The 20,569-nt window shown below is 36.9% G+C and overlaps 1 protein-coding gene across 2 annotated transcripts in view; it reads right to left on the bottom strand.

The window, feature by feature from the left end:
• Nucleotides 1–19,279, bottom strand: part of ATF7IP (activating transcription factor 7 interacting protein) — a 174,086-nt gene extending 154,807 nt beyond the window's left edge. The window contains exon 1 of one of the 2 annotated variants that reach the window (XM_069101535.1): nt 18,984–19,279. The gene's annotated coding sequence lies outside the window, so the exon portion shown is untranslated. Of the gene's footprint in view, nt 1–791; nt 1,167–18,983 lie in introns of those variants that run through there. The other variant, XM_069101536.1, reaches the window with a different exon arrangement.
• Nucleotides 19,280–20,569: the final 1,290 nt, after the last annotated feature.

The raw sequence follows: 20,569 nt of genomic DNA, 5'->3' as shown, positions 1-20,569 counted from the left end.
CACACACACACACACACACACACACACACACACACACACACACACACTTTAGCAGTAGAAAAACAAAACAGTTACTAGGGCCCAAGAAAATGTGAATAAATTCTAAATTCAAGGTCATAATCTAAATGTCAACTAAATTTTAAAACTAGAATAAAAAGTTAATTTTTGGAGGTGGTAGGAATAAGATAGAAACACAAAGGGGGAAGGGATCCAATACAAAATAGAAAATGAACTGTCTATAAGTGGTATAGTTCCCATAGACTAAACATTTAAGCATAGACCTTTAAAAATCACTAAAAACAATGACTTTTTCCAAAGAAACAGAAACCTTTTACTGTTCTTCAAAATGTAAGACTTGTAGTCTTATGTTTCTATTATAAACCTTTACAAAGTCAGACTGACTTAAAACACTTTAGAAAAAAACAACAACACAAATGATTCAATTTGATAAAGATTTAAAAATAATTAACATACAAGAAGTCTTAGCATAAACTAAATATTAACTAACTAAATCAAGGCCAGAAAAGCACTGTTAGTGTGTCTGAGTGAAACAATTTAGATAATGAAAATTTATTTCTGGTCTAAGAATTTTTAAAGAATTTAACCTTTGACCTCATTAATTTCTATGAGTTTTTTATAAGCATAAAGGTTCTGAGTAATTAGTAATGTTAACTTCTTAAGAGAGCCTATTCTTCCTTTATATAAAATTGTGGTTCCATAAATTAAACAAAATTCAAATATGTTGGTAAGAATCAATTTTCCAAACAAGAATATTGTAAATGGCTTCTTACCTCTAGTCCCGATGCATGTGACTACAAAAGATTTGCTTATTAGCATACATTCAAGCTAAACTGCTACAGAGAACATTCAAGCAGCCATTTTGAGACACTGCACTGTCTCAGTTGCACTGAAATGTAATTAAGATGGCTGCAATGTGCACTCCAGAACAAGCACAGTGAAAAATCAGCAATGTATCAAACAAAGCACCTCCCACTTTGTCAGCCTGCAGGAAACTGAATAAGCATTGAGACAACAGCTAATGCATAAACTGCAACAAATAATGCAGCTTCTGAGAACATAACAATAAAACACAGAAGGCAGGAAGCCAGTTTTGTAATGTAACGCCTGTGAATCAGGATATGCAATACAGACTTCAGATACTTCCAGATCCCAGATAGCTTTAACTCCATGTCATATATTAACAGTTACAGAGAAAGAGCCAAATCACACAGAGTAGGTAAATATTAGGGAATACTTTTCAAAGAAAAATCTACATTTCAGTGCAGAAAAAAAAACACCCTGCTAACAGCCATATTATTTTTCATATTACCATTTCACAATATTGCCAATCTTGGAAATTTAGTTTTCAAATAGGGCTGTTCTTTAAAAGCTTTAAAAACCAAAATTCATTGTTTACAGAAGACAACAAAATACTAGGGAATTAAATCCAACCCAAGCCAACAAAATATCCAAATCTTTGCAAATAAAAAATATTTTGCAGAGTATATGGATAAATTGTGAAATTCACAAATTAGAGTAGTCAAAGAGGTGAAAAATACACTTAGAACTAGCAAAGTAATGAAGCTTATTTTAACTACTTAGTTTAAAAAAAATCTTCTCTTAGTAAAACACATTGCACAAAAGTTTTTCTCTGGGTACCTATAATTCCTTTCCCCTAAAATGGAGGAAGGCACAAAGAGGTAAATGTATCCCAGGACAGGAGAATGAACAATCACAGTCACCATTCTCTTTTGGGAGCAAAGGTAAGAGAGCAGCACATCTTGTAAACCTTGTATGTCCCACTAGGTCTTAAGGGATATAAAGATACAACATATAGCTAACACATTTTAAAGGACATTTTGAGAAACACAAAGATGGGTGGCAATGCGGTGTCATGTAAAAAGGACTGTATTATAATAAACAGAGAGTTAACTGGGCATTACTGTCCATGTGACCTTGGACAAGTTATTTAACCTGTCTTTTTCTTCACCTGCAAATAAAAATGCTGGAGTAGATGACCTCCAAACTCCCTTCTTGCTCTAAAATCCTATGATCCCTCTCCAACCTACTAGATACTTCCTTAGTGATATCAAGTACTCATTGGGCTGGGGGGGGGGGGGAGGAGGGAAAAGAGGCAATTAGGGGAGGAGGAAGGTTACCCAAATCTGCTTTATTATAAAGACAATTCTGGTGAGATGTCAAGGGAAAATATGATTACAAATTCAACATGTACGATGAATAAAAAAGCCTTTCTTCTAAAACCATAAAATAATTTAGCTTCTTGATCTTTTAGATCTATTTTTCGAAGTTTTAGAGTAAACTATGTTCAAGATATGGTGGCAAACTGGCCAAGTTACTTCAGAAACCTATTTAGTAGATCTTTTCAGAATATTTTATCCATAACATCATATTACCAGAAACTTTAAAACATCTCTTCTTCAATAATTTTTCCAATGTGAATAGGAAAAGCAAAGCTACTTTGCTTCTGAGTCTTTCTTTTCAGCAAAGTAGCTTGATCCCGTATCAAAGGCTACTTTTTCACTTTTTTCCTATTGTGTCCCCAGCTTTTTGCACAGTGCTTGACACATACATAGTAAGCACTTAATAAAGGTTTGCTGATTGGCTAATTGATTCACTGACATTTTTAAATGGGGGGGTGGGGGTGGAGAAGCATTTGTTAAGCTGTTGCTCTATGCCAGGCACTATGCTAGTAAGTTTTACAAATATCTCATTTGATTTGAAGGAGATACTCTAGTATTTTTCCCATTGCTACTGTCCTTTTCCTACCCTTACTATAGATATTAGTCCTCTTCCTCCTGCCATCACTGTCTTGTTTTCACTAGTACAATAGGGCACAGGATTCAATCAATATTTATTTAACTTATACACCAGGGGGTGGAGTGGGGGGGAGGGGGGGTAACACCAGTTGCCCAGGCACAGTGTCAGTTTTTCCTTTTCCTTCTAAGCTTAACAACAATCTAAAATTTGATCCTTACTACTTGTTTGATAGTCTTCCTAGTTGAAGGAAGGGCATGATGACTGTTTAAACAACTGACACCACTAAAGCATCTGCAGTTGTGTTGGCAAAGTGCCAGGGGCTTTGAAACCCCACTGAGGGACCAGATCCCAGAGGCCAGAACTAGGAACAATAGATGGAAGAGGCTATTTTAATTTGTTACAACAAAAAACTTCACAATTAAGAGCTGTCTAAAAATTAATGACCTAATTCTAGAGGTAGTATATTTTCCAACACTAGAGTTCTTCAAGCTAAGGGAGCTAATATACTATACAAGCTAATATACTACTGTAATAAATAGAGGTGAAGATTAGGTATAGGTAACAACCACAGCAGGAAGTAAAGGAATATAACATTACTTTTTAATATTCACATTTTTTAAATGTTGGAAAAATCTTTGTGCTGCTGAAGTATTAATATTATTTGATTAATATTAATTTATGATACTGTGTGTTATGATAAAGACCCAAAACTTTTGGTTCACATATGGGATGCTATTTTCAAATCTTGCCTAAGGCACAATAACGATCATAACTATACATTCTTAAGGGTTGGAAGGAATCTTAAAGGTAATTTATTCCAACCCATACCTGAACAAAAATTCCTTTTACAGTATATAACCATTTGAACCATTCCTGGTACAAGGAATGTTTATTTAGCCTTGAGGGGAAAATGGGGGTGGGTAAGAGTGAAAGCAGGTTTACAATTACTTAAAGTAAAATAAATTTAGGGTTATATGGAAGAGGGATTTGATTTATTCTGTTTGGAATCATAGGGCAGAAACAAGATCAAAAGAAATTAAAAGGAGATAAACTTTTGGCTCAACTTAAGTTAGACCTAACTATTTGATCTAGTTTTAAAATTGGATTTCATCATCAATTAGTTAGTGCCTTATCATTAGAAGTGTTGAAGTTAGCCCAGACAGTACACTTGTTGGGAGATGTTTATGCTTCAGGAAAGAGTTGGGTTATATGAATTCTAAGGTTCTCTATGATAGACCTCTAAGGGTCAATCTATGAAGTACAATGACAGTGAGAAACAGGGCCCTGATATCGACAGAACATCATTTCCTAAATCAGGTTGGAACCCTGACAAATTTAGTAAGCTTGAGGCATCACGTCAATTCTATATGAAGATTTGGCATACTACAATTTAGGAATTCCATTCATTTTAAATTACACTAAGTAGCCATTCTCCTATGGTTCTGACATGTTATCAAACTTACCATATTTATTAATTTCATTAACTATTCAATTTTTAAAATTTAAACTCAAATATGTTATTTTTAAAACATTTAATAGAACTTAGAAATGTCTTACTCAGAAAGTTCTCTCACATGAATAGTAATGGTTTTATAGATTCAAGCACATTAAATATAACCAGAAAATGAAAAGAAATTAAATACATATCCTTGAACTGCAAGAGTATTTTATTCATAACCTTTATGATAAAACATTCTAAAATCAATTGCTTAGAAACAACTGGTCAGCAAGATCTGTAATCATTCACAATTGTTGAAACAAAAAGCAGTACAAGTGCTAGGTAAAGTAGTAATCAATATCAATAAACATTTATTAACTGCCTACTATGCTTCAGGTACTGTGCTAAGTACTAGCAATACAAAGAGGCAAAAGTGGTACCAATTATAGCCATAGGAAATATTGAAATGTTTTACTTTAAAAAACTGAATAATTCAGAAAAATTGGAAGAAGGCAAATGAGAAATTCCTAAAAAACAAACTAGAATAGCTATATAGAGATGGTTCCCATTAAATGAGCTTGTGTCAGGAATCCTACACGTTATCACAAAGAGTCTCAGAATCCATGGGTGTGGGGGGTGGTGTGTGTGTATCTCAATCATTGTTATTTTGATCTTTATTTATCTTCAACTAAATATGAAGTGATTTATGATTTTTCAAATGTATATAGATGCTGGTGTAATTTAATAAAATAGAAATTAAAATCATAACATTTATATAACACTAAAGTTTACAAAGAGCTTTATGTTTTCTCTCAATAGCATCTTCTGATGATCATTTATTTCACAAATCAATAGATATCACAAAGCAATAGCCATAACACGCTAGGGGCTATTCCATGAAATTTTCTGAATGTTAAAAAGTTCCTTACATTGAAAAAAAAAAAGTTGGGAATGCCTGTGTCCTATCTGGGCACAACCATATTCACTGTTAAATAAGCTCAATGTGGTTAAGAAATCTGCTTAGATTAGAGTAAATTACAATTACTGACAGGTATCCTTTCTTCTTTCCCATTCTCTCTTCCAAATGGATTCTTAGCCCACTCATTCCGGTATGGAAAATCTATTTTGCCCCATGATGTTCTCTAACCATTTATTTTAGATTTCTAAAGGCATCTTTTTTCTCAAACCAGATTCTGTCCACTTATATCATTCCTTAAGTACTTTTGCTGGCTAACACTGGTTGATTGCCTAGAAATAAAAAGAAGGCAGAAACTTGGTACACTTGAAAGATCTACATAAATATAAATTAAGTGGAAGCCAACAGCTAGTCAAATGTTAAGAGACAAAACTTGAAACCAGATTTTTAAACAGTCTATTATAGAACTACCATAGTACCTTTAAGTTTTCTAAGAAAATGTCTTTAAGATGCAACAGCATAGCATCTCAAAGTACATTAACTAAACTATCTGGGAATTACCACTTATTCCACTTTTATACTGCTGAAGTATAAATTATTTACCTACCTTGCTTTGATTTGATAACCTTTATACTTACTTTTATTTATTTAATTCCTTGCTTGAGATTTACTTAAAATTTCCTAGTTGCCCAAATTAATATTCTGTTGATTCTTACTCAGAAAGCAAATTTCAACCTAGTGGTAACTGAATTGTGTTTATATCCTGTGTTCAAGTCTACCAACCAAAATTCTTTTAAACAAACACTAAATTATTTCTCTCCTTCTCTTCACCAACTTCCCCCCCAAGGAAGAAGTAGGTGAAGCCACTTCTGTGATGATTAAGTCTAGCTCTAATATGAAATAAAACAGAAAGAAAAATTAATAAGGAAAAACAGTACATTGGTTAGGAAAGTTCAAAGCATTCTGAATTTTCTTATGATCTGATCATCTCATGCTCAAATGTAAATACCAAATGCATTATAGAAAGGTCAATACTAATTCAGCAAACTATACTGGAACTGGAGCATTATGAACTAAGTGTACTGAAAAGTTTCAAAACAGAGACCTAGTAGAACCTGAAACTACATGGGAACAGTATGAAGTAAACTGCATCTCTCTGTCATCCTGTTTGCTCTAAAGATTGTCCTGAAGATGTTTTCTGAATATTTACAGAAGATGAGTTTATATTCTAATACTTTTTCACTTACAAAAGGTTATCATTTTGTCCACCAGCAAAATAGCAGAATATTAAGGATAAAATAATAGCAAGATAACAACATGTCCTAGGACAATTTCTCTCTGAACTCCATCAAACTGAGAACTGGTTAACATGATACTTACAATTAAATCTGAATTGAGATAACACATAAATGTGAGATAAGACTAAGAGGCCACTCTGTCATATCTTCCTGGCTAAATCATTTCCAAAAAGCCATTTAAAAAAAATCCATTTAATCCTCCCAAACCAGAGTTAAGAGGCCCACTCTCCCCAGGGTCCTTCGTACCATTCCTGTGCTCCCTCCTTCTCCAAAAAGAGTTTCTTCTATGAACTTTCCTTTCTTTCTAGCAAAGGCCTGAATGAAATTTATAATCTTCCCTGTCTAAGCCTGTCTCAGATGATAAAAAGCACCAGGATAAAAACTCCAGGCTCCATAGCAATAAAGAAATTACCTCTAAAAAATATTTTAACCTTCTATATTTACTCATATTTGATTCAATTCAATAAGTAGAAGATGAATAATTATTATGTATTTAGGATGTTCTGTCTAGCAGAAAATTTATTACATAAGTAGTTTTATTATTTTTATAAAAACATAGTTTTATTATCAGGTTTGCTTCAGCCAGGAAAACACGGCCTGCGTCTTAAGAAAATCTACTATCTGTATTGGAAATTAAGACCAATGATATCCAAGGTACACAGATCTCTAAAAGAAATATGTAAGATCAAAGCTATTCCTGAATAGTGGGCAGAAGACATAAATAGACAATTCTCAAAAGAATTGCAAATTATTTAATAACCATGTGAACATTCTATATAAAATTAGAGAAATACTTGTCACCTCACATCCAACCATTTGCAAAGTCTTCAAAAGATGAGAAAAGTCAATACTGAAAGAATTATGAAAAGAACAATATACTAACGCATCGTTAGTAGACCTGTGAAATGGTCCAATTACTGTACTCTGGAAAAAAATCTGGAATTGGTGCAAATAAGACTAAATTATCTAGACCTGTTGACCTAAAACTTGCCTGGTTAGGCATATACCCAAAGGAGGCCAGTGACAAAAAACCACATGTAATAAAATATTTAGAGAAGCACTTTTTCTAAGGTAGTAAAAAACGGGGGGAAAAATCAATGATCATTAATTAGGAAATGGCTAAACAAGTTGTAGTGCAAAAATAATGCTGCAGAGTTATAAGAAATTATTAATATGATGAATACAGAGAAGCAGGGAACGATACAATATATATGTTAAGAAGAACAATACCTAACCAATCAAAACTGAATGCTGCAAAATTATAATGACCTGGCCCCAACAAAGCAGAAGACACTTCCCCACTCAACACTTCAGAAGTTGGGGACCATAGGTATGGAAGACTTTTTTTGATATTAACTTTTGCAGAACTTTTTCTTTATCCCTTTTCTTAATAATTTATTACAAGGTATAGTTCTCTGGAAAGGGATGGGCAGAGGTGTGCTGGTAAATGTTTAACTAGCTCCAAGTTCCACACACTTTTAACTTAAATCTATGTTAACATTTTTTCCATCACTTCCTTAAGACTAGACAATCAATAAAACAATAAATCAAGTCCTCATTTGTAGTATTTGTTGATTTCTGAAGTGTAAATGCTCACACTGAAAAAGGGTTGTCTTGACAGTTCCAATAAGAAATGTAGGTGGTAAAAAAAAAAGATATCAATAAAAAACTCTTAAAGAAAAATTAAGACCAAATCATTAGTTCATCTGTTTATATGCCCAAGCTGAGAACAGTAATAATACTTTCACTTCTTTTAATAAATAATATAAACATAAGTCATGCTAGCATAAAATATAAATTTCCAAACTAGGGAATCTGGCCTTTAGCTATTAAAGTCCTATAAAAAAACAAAAACAAAAAAAGCTGGCTCCAACTTATCTTTTCAGCCTTATAAGAATAACACTAGGCCAAGATGGTGGAGTAGAAGCAGGACCTTCCCGCGGCTACGGCTTCCACCCTCCCCAATCCATGTAAAAAGGGGACTCTAAACAAACTTTGGAGCTGCAGAACCCACATAATGACACAGAGAAGCGAACCTCCTGCTGAGGCAGGAATCGGCCAGCGCAGCGCTCTGGGAGCTGAGCCCAGCACCACGCCGAGGCTTTAGCCCCAGGGCGGGCCTGACCAGCCACCAGCCAGAGGGACTCCAGATCAGCAGCAGCTGTGGCCCTTTCCAGATTTATCAATACATAGATGCGAAGGACAAGGTGAGAGGCCAGTGCAGTCTGGACTTTGGGACCAGCAAGTGGGAGTGTATGGCTTTTACCCCCGGGGCGAGAAACCACTGAGACACCAGCACAGCCTGCCAGTGCCACATGGCTGCTTCAGCTCCTGGCCAGCAGAGTGTAGGGGGACCAAGCACCAGTCTGAGGGGTAATGGCTCTTGCTTTAACCTGCTTGGATCTGGATTGCAGTCTAAGGTGGAGGTCCTGGGGTGTGTGTCCAGCTTGCCAGAGCATGTGGAGACTTCAGAGAGGGCACCCATCTAATACCTCCGGCAGCTGAGAAAACCCCAGCATTTGGGACGAAAACTCCCCTGTCTGGTGGCAGAGTCCTACTGTGGCAAAAAGCCCATAAGTCAAATAATTGAGTGGCAAAATGAGCAGGCAGAGGAAACAAAGCAGACAGAAGATTCCAACATTACACTCCTATTTTGGGGATAAGAAGGAGCAAGGCATGGAACAGGAGGAAAACAGTGAAGTCAGTACTCCTGCAGCAAAAGCTTCAAAGGAAAATACAAGCTGGTTATAGGCCATAGAGGACCTTAAGAAGCAGATAAGAGAAGTGGAGGAAAAATTGGGAAGAGAAATGAGAACAATGCAAGAAAATTATGAAATGAGTCAATAGCCTGACTGAAGAAAACGATACCTTAAAAAACAGACTGACTCAAATGGCAAAGGAGGCTCAAAAAGGCAATGAGGAGAAGAATGCCTTAAAAAGTCGAATTTGCCAGATGGAAAAAGAATCTCAAAAGCTCACTGAGGAGAATCATTGCTTCAGAATTAGATTGGAGCAAATGGAAGCTAATGACTTTATGAGAAATCAAGATGCTGTCAAACAGATCCAAACAAATGAACGAATAGAAGGCAATGTGAAATATCTCATGGGAAAAACCACTGACCTGGAAAATAGATCCAGGAGAGAGAATTTAAAAATTATTGGACTACCTGAAAGCCATGACCAAAGTAAGAGCCTGGAAAGCATCCTCCAGGAAGTTCTCAAAGAAAACTGCCCTGATGTTTTAGAACCAGAGGGCAAAATAGAGGTTGAAAGAATCCACCGATCACCTCCTGAAAAAGATCCCAAAAAGAAAACTCCTAGGAATATTATAGCCAGGTTCCAGAATCCCCAGGTTAAGGAGAGAATATTACAAGCAGCCAGGAAGAAACAATTTGAATATTGTGGAAACACAATCAGGATAACCCAGGATCTGGTAGCTTCTACACTGAGGGATCGAAGGGCTTGGAATGTGATATTCCAGAGGTCAAGGGAGCTGGGATTAAGACCAAGAGTCACCTACCCAGCAAAAGTGAGTATCATGTTTCAGGGGAAAATATGGTCATTCAGTGGAATACAGGACTTTCAGGCATTCTTGCTGAAAAAACCAGAGTTGAATAGAAAATTTGACATTCAGATACAAGAAGCAAGAGAAGCATGAGAAGGTAAACAGGGAAAAGAAATCATAAGGAACTTATCAAAGTTGAACTATTAACATTCCTACATGGAAAAACAATAATTGTAACTTATGAAACTTTTCTCAGTAGTTGAAGGGATTAGAAATATATAATATATATGTATATATATATATGTCTTTATATGAGGGTATGCGGGCATATGAATACATATGTGAATGTGTGTATATACGTTTACAGGTATACATAGATAGAGGGCACGGGACCAATTTAACAGGAAGGGATGATACTTAAAAGGTGAAATTGAGAGGTGAGAGGGGTATAATGAGAGGAGATGGGGAGAGACAGATTGGGGCAAACTATCTCATACAGAAGAGGCAAGGGATAATAATGGTTGCAATGGAGGGGAAGAATAGGCGGGCAGAAAGGAATGGGTCAACCTTATTCCTATTGAATCTGGCTTGAGGAGGGAGGGAAATACACACTAAATAGGGGATCTCACCCTCCAGGAGAATGGGGGGGAAGGTGATGAGAGGGGGGATGATGGAAGGGAGAGCAGGGTGGGAGGGAGGGAAGTTGGAAGCACCCACTTTTGAAAAAGGACAGGATCAAAGTAGAGAATAGAACGGGGGGAGGGAAATGTAGTCAGTCTTTTACAATATATCTACTATGTTATTGTTTTGCATTAGCCACACATGTACAACCTATACTGAACTGCTTGTCTCCCCAGTGGGGGTGGGTGGCAGGGGGGGAAGGGAATGAATCTGGGATTGAAAGTTTTAAAATCAAATATTCAAATATATGTGTGTGTGTGTGTGTGTGTGTGTGTGTGTGTGTGTGTGTGTGTGTGTATATATATATATATATATATATATATACTATTATTAATACCATCTTACATGTAATTAAGAAATGGGATGCACAGGCACTGAGGCATAGAGATCCACTGGAAAAGTCGAAATGGGTATGGGAGAAAATATGGGAGAAAGCAGATTGGAGGTGGGGATACCCTGTGGGACTGCTGTTTTGGGGGGATGGGTGGGGGAAAATGGGGAGAAAATTTGTAACTCAAAATCTGGCGGAAACGAACGATGTAAATCAGAAGTTAATAAAGCATTAAAAAAATTTTTAAAAAAAGAATAACACTACCTCTCCCACACTCTCAGATCCCGCCAAATTGGCCTTCTGTTTCTCATACTGGAAAGTGATTTCTTCAATTTAATTTGCATCAACCATCTTCCATATACTCCCATACCTCACAGAATCCTTCCCTATCTTGGAGACAGCAGTTCAAACATCCACAAGGCCTTTCCTCATCTCTCTTCTAGTATGTGCTCTCTTGCTAAGTACCCCGAATTTATTTTGTATTTGCTCTCTCTCTCTCTCTCTCTCTCTCTCTCTCTCTCTCTCTCTCTCTCCCCCTCTTCCTCTCTCTCCCTCTCCCTCTCCCTCAACATTATTAGACATCTACTGTGTGCCAGGTGCTGTGGTAGATATTGGTGATACGAAGGAGAGAAAAAAATTAAATACTCCATGTTTTCCAGGAGCTTCCATTACTCTGGAAGAGAATAAGGGAGAGGAGGGACAGGGAGAGAGGCTGGGAGAGACAGACAGCAAGACAGAGAGAGACAGAGAGAAACAGAGACAGAGACAGAGATCCCTCCTCAACACATGCAGACAGCAACTCAAAAATAGAGTTTTGCTAGGGCAGGAAGACCTAGGTTCAAAGTATACCCCCTTGCTAAACCTCCATCAGTTTCCTTGACTGTAAAAACAGGGGTTAGAGAAGATGATCTTAGTCTAAGGCCTATTCTTGCTCTAACATTCTGGGAATTCAACTTATCTACCTTGGCAGGCAGAGACTTGCCTTCTTCGTATCCCCCACAGTATCTGGGGCACATGGCCTCACAAAGAAGAAATATTCAATCAGTATTTGCTGAAGTACAAGTCATTCAAAATGTTTTATAGAAAACCTAAACCATTGTGGCTGGCTAATCAGGAGTTAAATGAAGGTGGGAAATCTGGGAGTGAATAACACTCATAGATCTTTATGGCTGGCAGGAAGAAGCTTGCCCTTTCACTGTCAAAAAAGTCAAAGGAGCTGACAGGAAATTGATTCAAATGCTACTGAGCTATGTCATAAGAATAGAAGTATTTCAAATGTGAGTAAGTACATTATATTTTTCAAAACATACTGCTGTATGGCAAGGACTATTTTTTTTTAACCTACTCATTTGTTATTGGGAGGCATCTTTTAAACACCAATATTCTTTGGTGATATCTGGCTACAAAACATAGATATCACATTCTATGAGGAATCAAAGTTGCAGGTCACCCAAAAGGCAATAAAGTGATACATTATGGGCCCCAGCATATTATTATTAAAGTATTATGGCAAGAGATGCAACATAAAAGATATAATTAGAGAAATACGTGATGGAAAAAGATAACAGATTTCAGAGGTAATTATGGACAGGCAAAGGGAAGAGGATAGTACCGTGAGTAAGAATAAAAATGAAAATAAATAAATAAGCACACAGCTCATGCATCCAAACTAAGAGATAAGCACTGGCTGCACTGGTACATAAGCAATTTCAAACAGAGGAAGACCTATTCAGCATGTTGGGTGTACCTATGGGAGATTTATAGAATGGAGACTTTAATCATACCAAATTAGAAAGCATGAATCCACTGCCATCTACACAGATGGAGGAAACATCCATTTTGCTAAAAATCTTCTTATCAAACCAACTTAAACCAACTCACTAAAATACATGTTCTACCCATACCAAATCACGTTATGCTTTAGTAGATTATAAATTAAATTACAATCTTAAAAAAAACTGCATAGGGTATATAATTTAGATATCCTTGGATATATAAAATGATATTATTCAGAACAGAGCGCCACATAACTAACTACATATTTTTCAGGTCACGAATGCTACTCTTCATCCTTTCAAAAAGAGACAAATAGCATTTTTATTTTGGTCCAGACCTGGGATTTCGTTACCAGAGGTTAACTTTTGTGAAGAGCCTCCCTCTACAGGTACTGACCATTAAGTAACTTGTCTACAACTTGTAGTCCTAATTAATTGAGCACTGTACTCCATACGATGTGCCTGGCACTCTGTTAAGTACTGGGGATACAAAAAAAGAGGCAAAAGACAGCCCCTGCCCTCAAGGAGCTTATAAACAAACATATACAAAGCAAGTTACATAAAAGAAAAATAAGAGGAAATCATTAAGAGAGGGTTTGGGGAAGACTTCAAGTAAAAGATGAGATTTTGGCTGAGACACAAAGGAAGTCAGGAAAGCCAGTAAGGGGAGTGGATGTAGAAGAGGGAGAGTGTTCCAGGCATGGGGAATGGCCAGAGAAAAATTCCCAGAGCTGAGAGATGGAGTACAGGGTCTGTGAAACAGCCAGGAGGCTGTTTTCCATTACTGGAAAAGTAGAAGGGGGCTAGGTTATGAAAGTCTTTGAATGCCAAACAGAGCATTTTGCATTCCTGGAAACAATAGGGGGCCACTGGAGTTTGAGTAAGATTGGAACTGCACTTTAGGAACTGAACTTTTGTGTCTGAATAGAGAGGATGGCTTGTAGTGGGAAGAAAATTGAGGCAGGCACACACATCAGCAGGCTATTGTAATAATCCAGGGGTAAGATGGTGAGGTCCTGCACTAGAGTGGTGGTAGTGTCAGAGGAGGAGTACTAAAGAGATGTTGCAAAGATGAAATTGACAAGCTTTGGTATCTGGTTGAATATGCCAGAGGGAGGTGTCAGTGTGAGAGATAAAGAGGAGTTGAAGGTAACTAGTAGGCTGAAAGCCTGAGGGACTGGAAGATGGTGTTGCCCTCTAGGACTTAGGGGGAAAGATAATGAATTCTGTTTTGGACATGCTAAATTTAAGATGTCCTGCCTGGAGCATTGAAAATTTAAATAAAAGTTTTCCAGGTTCCCAAAACCAGCATGATTGTCAGAATCATAACTTGAGCCCAGGTCTTCCTTTTTGGCTTCCTGAATACTTTATTCTCTCTGGATTTTCATGACACTGCTTTTGGTTTTCCTTCTTACCTGTCTGATCTCTCTTCAGAGTTCTAGCTGAATCATCATACCCAGTAACTGTGGCTGTACTCCAAAGCTCTGTCCAGATTGGTGCCAGACACACGGTAGGTACTTAAATGCTCATTGATTGATGACTTCATCAGTTCCCAAAGTTCAACTATCAAATGCATGTACATAAATCCCTGATGTCTATTTCTAGCCTTACTGCCTATTGAACACCAAACTGGATGTCTAGTCCTGTGGAAATGTCAAACTCCATAAATTCAAAATAAATTCCATTGTCTTTCCCTCAAAAGCTTATTTCTACCAAAAAAATTACCACTCTTCTAGACACCCACATTCATCAACCCAATGTCATCCTCAGCTCCTCAGTCTCACTCTATATACTTAATAGTTGGCCAAATTTTATTGTTTCTATCTCCAAACTATCCCTTCCATATGACCCAGTCTCTCTATTAACCCAGAAGCCACCCTAGTCAATCTTCTTCACCATTTTCCTGAATTACTGCATAATCCTTTTGGGTCCCCCTGCATCAAGTCTTTCCCCACTGCCAACAAAAGCTGATTTCCTCAATTGCTGTTATTCCCCCCCCCCACCCCCATTCAAATATCAGTGGCTCCCTATTACCTCTAGGATTCAAAAATAAATTTCTCTGCTTAACATCTATTTAAAGCTCTTTACAATTTTACCACTTCGTACCTTTCCTGTCTTATTACACAGTACTTCCTTCCTTGCACTATATAGTCCAGCTCTATTGGCCTACTTGCTGTTCCTGTTAGACAGTACTCCATCTCTCATCTCCATGCCTTTGTTCTGGCTATCCCCCATATCCAAAATTGTTCCTGTACTCCCTTTTACCTATTCTAATTCCATCTATCAATGAAGGTCAAGTTCGACCTCCTCCATACCTGGCCTACCAGCCTCCACTGACCTCTTTTGTTTCCTATGAACTCTCTTCCTTATTTAACAAATATCAATCAAGCAACTAACAAGCATTTTTAAGAGCCTTCATATGGGCGTTAGGACTATTATTTTAGCAACTGTGTGAAAGATGGACTGGAGAGGGGAGAAGTCAACTAGAAGGCTCCTTAGTCCAGGTAAAAGAATGGGGGAAGGGTGGGTCCTGGTGTTAGGTAGCACCTGCCTGTTCAAGAGAAGGGGATAGAGGTGAGATGTTGGGGAAAAGAATCTACAAAACGTGACCTATGACTGAATATGGGAGCTATAGAGAGAGAGTGAAGAATTGAGGATGACTCAGAGGCTTGACTAGAGGAAATGGTGCTATCCTCAAGAAATATAGCAAAGTCAGAAAGTGGGATGTATTTGAGAGAAAAAAAAATAGTTTTGTCTTATACAGATGAGATGCCTAAAGGATAACCAATAGGAAATATCCAAAAAAAACAACTGATAATGTCCAGGTCTAGAGAGAGCTATTCTGCATATGATCTGGGAATACTTTGCATAGAGATAACTGCATACATTCTCTACACAAGAGTGTAGAGAATCAGCAAAGTAGTCAGTCAGAGGGGTAGGAGAAGAATGGATTTAGATCTAGAGGGTCTAAGAGGAGAGGGTACGATTAAAAGAATAAAATGGTACAAAGAATAAGACATTAAATTTTAGAGATAAAAAGAGAATCACTGTATTTCAGAGCTATGGAAAGAGACTTTAGAGATTACCTAGTTAAATCCTCTCATTTTAAAAATGGAGAAACTGAGATCCATAGAGGTGAAGTGACTTGTCTAAGGTCATACCAACTTAAAGCAGTGTTGGTTGTTTGAATCTCCTGACTCATAAACTTGTGCTCTTTGAACTACAAAGGTCTGCTTTATAAACTCTGTAATTAAAATGAAATTCCATTTAGGCAAGCTAAGCATTAAGAAAAAGAACATCTCATCCTACTAAAAGGATAGCAATACACATGTATTTACTAAGCACACCAACTACATACACTAAAGTGCCAGATCCCCAGTCCTTAAGACCTTCCATAATCTGGTTTCACTCTACCTTACCTCATACTGCTACTCCCTTTCACATACTGTTATGCTCCACTACAAACAAAGACAAAAATCAAACAGTCCCGGCTCTGAAGGACCTGAGGGAGCGAGGAGGGAGAAGGCTGACAAGAGAGACAGAGTACGTATCTAAGTACATACAAATAAATGCAAAGTAGTTGAGGGAAGGAAGGCAGTAACAGTAGAAGAGATCAGGAAATGCTTCATGTAAAATGTTTGAGCTGAATCTTGAAAGACATAAAAGGGATTCAGAGGGGAGAGCTGAGGAGGAAGATCATTCCAGGCATGGGAGACATAGCACAAAAGGAACAGAGAATAGAGATGGAGTACGGCGTGTGAGGAACAACAAGAAGGCAATCTAAGAGCAGAGTGAGGGAAAGGTTGTAATGCACAATGAGGCTGGAAAGATCAGTAGGTGCAAGGTTGTGAAGGGCTTTAGATGCTAGGGCTGGCTAAATAGTGAGACAATAAAATTTACTGCAAGAACAATCTCTTAATTGTTAAAATTTATCTATATTATTAAAAAAAATGGAAAATATGTAAGGCTTTTCCATGTCAAATACTGTTAAGTATGTATGTACCCCTTATGTGTTTTAAATCCAAATTTTTGTGAACTTTAAGATTAATTTCAATGTTAACCTAATATGCAATTGTTTCAAATATATTTTCAACTCTTCTAAAATATTTACGTTTAAAATCACTTGTTTTTCTAGAAAATTGTTTTATTTCATAACTGGACACATCATGTACAGATTTACTTATGTTATCTCATTTGGTTCTCCCAACACTAAGAAAAATGCAAGTGTTGTTATCCCCATATTACAAATAAGGAAATAGGCTTAAAGAGGTTGTTATGCAAAATTTCACTATGGTGTCCAGAGGCCAGATCTGAACCCAGGTCTCTCCTGACTCCAATAAAAGAAATTTAACACAACACAATTACTTATAAATCCAAAACACATACAGGAAGATTTCCCAAAATTCTGACAGAAAAGATTTAATACCAATTATGATGGTGGAAGAAAGGAGGGGAAGGAATTTTACAGTATTGTCCTATAAGTGTAACTGAGTTCTGACAGGGGCTTAAATGTTTGTTAAACTGTTCTAAGAACAAAACAAGTTCAATTCCCATATTCTTCCACCTCTGACTTACTTCAGATGACATCGATTCAAAATATGCAATCAGAAAAGGTTTCAGTTTACTTTCCCTCTATTTTTCTATTTGTTTTAAGCAACAGTTATGTCAGTTTTGATACACCACTTCCTTATTTAACACCAACCTGATACAAACCTAAGTCTCTGCACATTAATTGGAGAATTTTATTTTAAATTTGTTTGCAAGATTTAGAATTACTCAAAATATCTAAGATTAGTTTTCCACAATTCGGGAGAATAATTTAATGTCCAGTGACAGTCCATTATAACATCGCTGTTATAACATTTTAACATTATCTAATCTAAAATTGTCAGCACTACATTTACAAACATTAATCTCAATGTTTGTTTCTTTAAGCAGTTTATATGTAAAAGTACTAAAATATCTATTGGGATGTAGCCTAGTAGTTATACTGGAAAGAGCCCTGGAGTCTGAGACTTAGGTTCAAATTCTGCCTTTTACTGTGTGACTTTGGGTAAGTCATTTAACCTTTCTGGGTCTTAATTTCTTCAACAATAAGAGGAAGTAGGACAAGATGGCTGTTAAGGTACATTCCAGATCTAAATCTCATTTCTAAAGCATTTAACTGATGTTCACACTGTACTTTCCTCCTACAGACCCTATGATATTGGAGAGAGGAGAGAAAAAGAAAAGAGAGAGAGGAGAGGGAGAGTGAGAGTTAAAGCTTACAAAACAAATATGCCCACTGATGCTTATCAGAACAAAACAAAATTGTTAACACTTAAAAATGTAAGGAGATAAAATAAAAATTACCTTTTACTTTAACTATGAGTAAATGGTAAAAATGTTACATAAAATACAAGATAACCAAAAGACAGAAATGATCAAATGTAATTTCAAAAGCACCCAAATTAACTAAAATGAAAACTTCAGTCATTTAAAACTACACAAATCTTGAAAACTCAGGAAAAAATGAAAAATGATTTTTATAATGTAATATTTTCTTAAAATTGTATTTTCTTCTTTTACATTTCCAGAAGAAAGCCTTCATATTCAGAAAATGCCACTTATAGGCAGGGTTAAACAAACAGTTGCAAAATTTTCAGTTCAAATTTATTAAAAAAAAACTTTTGCAACATGCATAACTATTTTCCTGAACTCATCCCATTAAGTCTTACTATAATGAATACTGAAAAACATGTTTTTAAAAGAAATTTAAATTCAGTAATAATTCGAGAATTAAATTATAATCTAGAACCACGTGTGCTATATTTTACAAGCCATCTTCATTGTTTCTAAAGAACTGGAGAGGAAAAAGGAAAATCAATGGAGTAGAGCCTTAGACAAAAAGCAAAATATTCTCTTGAAAATAAACGACCTCAAGATAGTTGCTCATTTCTCCAAAGTCATCAAGACAAAGACAATGCCTCAGAAAAAAAACAGGAAAAAAAATCTAGAACCTAATGGCGTCCAGCAAAAAAAAAAAAAAAAAACTTGAATATGAACATTGCGCTTGCGCAGCCACCGCCCTAGCAGCTGCACAATTGCAGCTACAGCCGGACCCCGCAGGATCACGTGCTCCCATGCAGCGCCGCCCGCAGCTCCGCAACCGCGCAAGCGCAAACACTCCATCAGCGACCGCCATAATGCGGGAAACCCTGCGAACTACAATAGTAATTTAAGAAAACTATGGTTATAACAGCCCCTAGGGTCTGTATATACCTTTTGGGGCTGGAGATGTGGCAGAGAGGGCCAAACTCCTTCCTGCAGTCCGCCCTGCACTGGCGTCTCTCAAACTCGTCACCTCAGTCTCGCGCACACTCCCCTCTCAGCGCCGCCGGCCGCCACTGCTGCCACCGCCTCCGCAGATTCAAAAACAAACCCGCTTCTCCCCTGCACGCGCGGGGGCCGTTATGCAAATGAAAGGAGGAGGGGCTCGTTCCTCCGGCTCTTGGTCACGCCCATAGAGCTTGTAGCCAATGGGAAAATCGGCCGTTGGTTCTCCATGCAAATCTCCCGGTTTTTTATTTGAATGAGGAAGACAATTAGCCCCGCCTCCTACCCTGTGGAGGGGTCGGACGGCTATTGGTCAATAACCCCGTCGCCCGTTGGGCTATATAATTGACTTGTGCTTCCTGCTGTCGGCTGAAGCGCTTGTGCTTAGCCTTTGTGGTGGCTACAAAAAGAAAGAGAGGAAGGGAAGGGGAGTTAAGGTCGAAGGCTGAGAGTGAGATCTTGAGGAAAGATAGCAGCTGAAGTGGCTTAGCTTGTTGATCATTTACATTTACATTTTTTCAGGGTATACTTTGAACCTCTACAGGGAAAATAATCATGAGTGGAAGATGGGGTTGGGGAAAGCCCTCAACTGCATCTTTGTCCAGTGTCCTTGGGTGCAAAGGCTTGTGATTCACCACGAACTGACGCCGCTGGTGGTGCCCATCAGTGGAACAGAGCAGACCTGAGTTCGAGTTCCACCACTGATTCTTATCAAGTGACTGTGTAATATGAACTAATCAACCCTCAAGTATGGAGCTTTGAAAGTCTTAAATTTCTGTCTGTAGATATATACTGCATGTCATTATGTATTATTTATCAATAGTATATAACAGGGTATTCTATATAATATATTTTACTGGGTATTGTCTGTAATATATTTTACTGTGTATTATGTAATATATAATGCTGTATATATCATACTATATTGGTCAATATATAATGTATTACTGATAAAGATACAGTCTGTAAATATATTTTATGTAATGTGTTGTTGATAAAGATATACTGTATTATTGATAAAGACAGTATATATGCTATATATAGTATATTTACTGTTATTGATAAAGCTATAATACACTGTATTATTGATAATGATAGTTTGTATATATGCATACAGTGTATGTCATACATATATACTGTACATATACTGTATTATTGATAAATATTTAGGAATGTCACTGGCATTTTCTACCTTTTAAAAATCTGCTGTTTAATTGCCATATATGCTGTCCAGTTTCCTTAGGGAACTGGGTTTTTTTTTTCCAAAATAGGTTTTTACTATACTGTACTATTTATTATAGAATTACACTATATAAATTGTATTAAATATATAAATGTACTGTTAAAAGCAATTTGAGACCTCATTAATTTTGAGTCTCCTAATTGTACCTTTAATTAGTGTTAGGGAATTTCCTGCATGTAAACCACCTTATGATAAGGCAAACCAGCTGCTATTCTAATTTTGTGAAAAGTGCTTTAGGCTTACACACACACACACACACACACACACACACACACACACACACACACAC

Source organism: Petaurus breviceps, unplaced genomic scaffold (assembly GCF_028583685.1).
Source record: "Petaurus breviceps papuanus isolate PSGF00001 unplaced genomic scaffold, PetGlider_PUasm1.0 470, whole genome shotgun sequence".
Classification (NCBI taxonomy): domain Eukaryota; kingdom Metazoa; phylum Chordata; class Mammalia; order Diprotodontia; family Petauridae; genus Petaurus; species Petaurus breviceps.
Note: the sequence above shows the minus strand (reverse complement) of the source record. Positions and strands in the feature narration are given on the sequence as shown.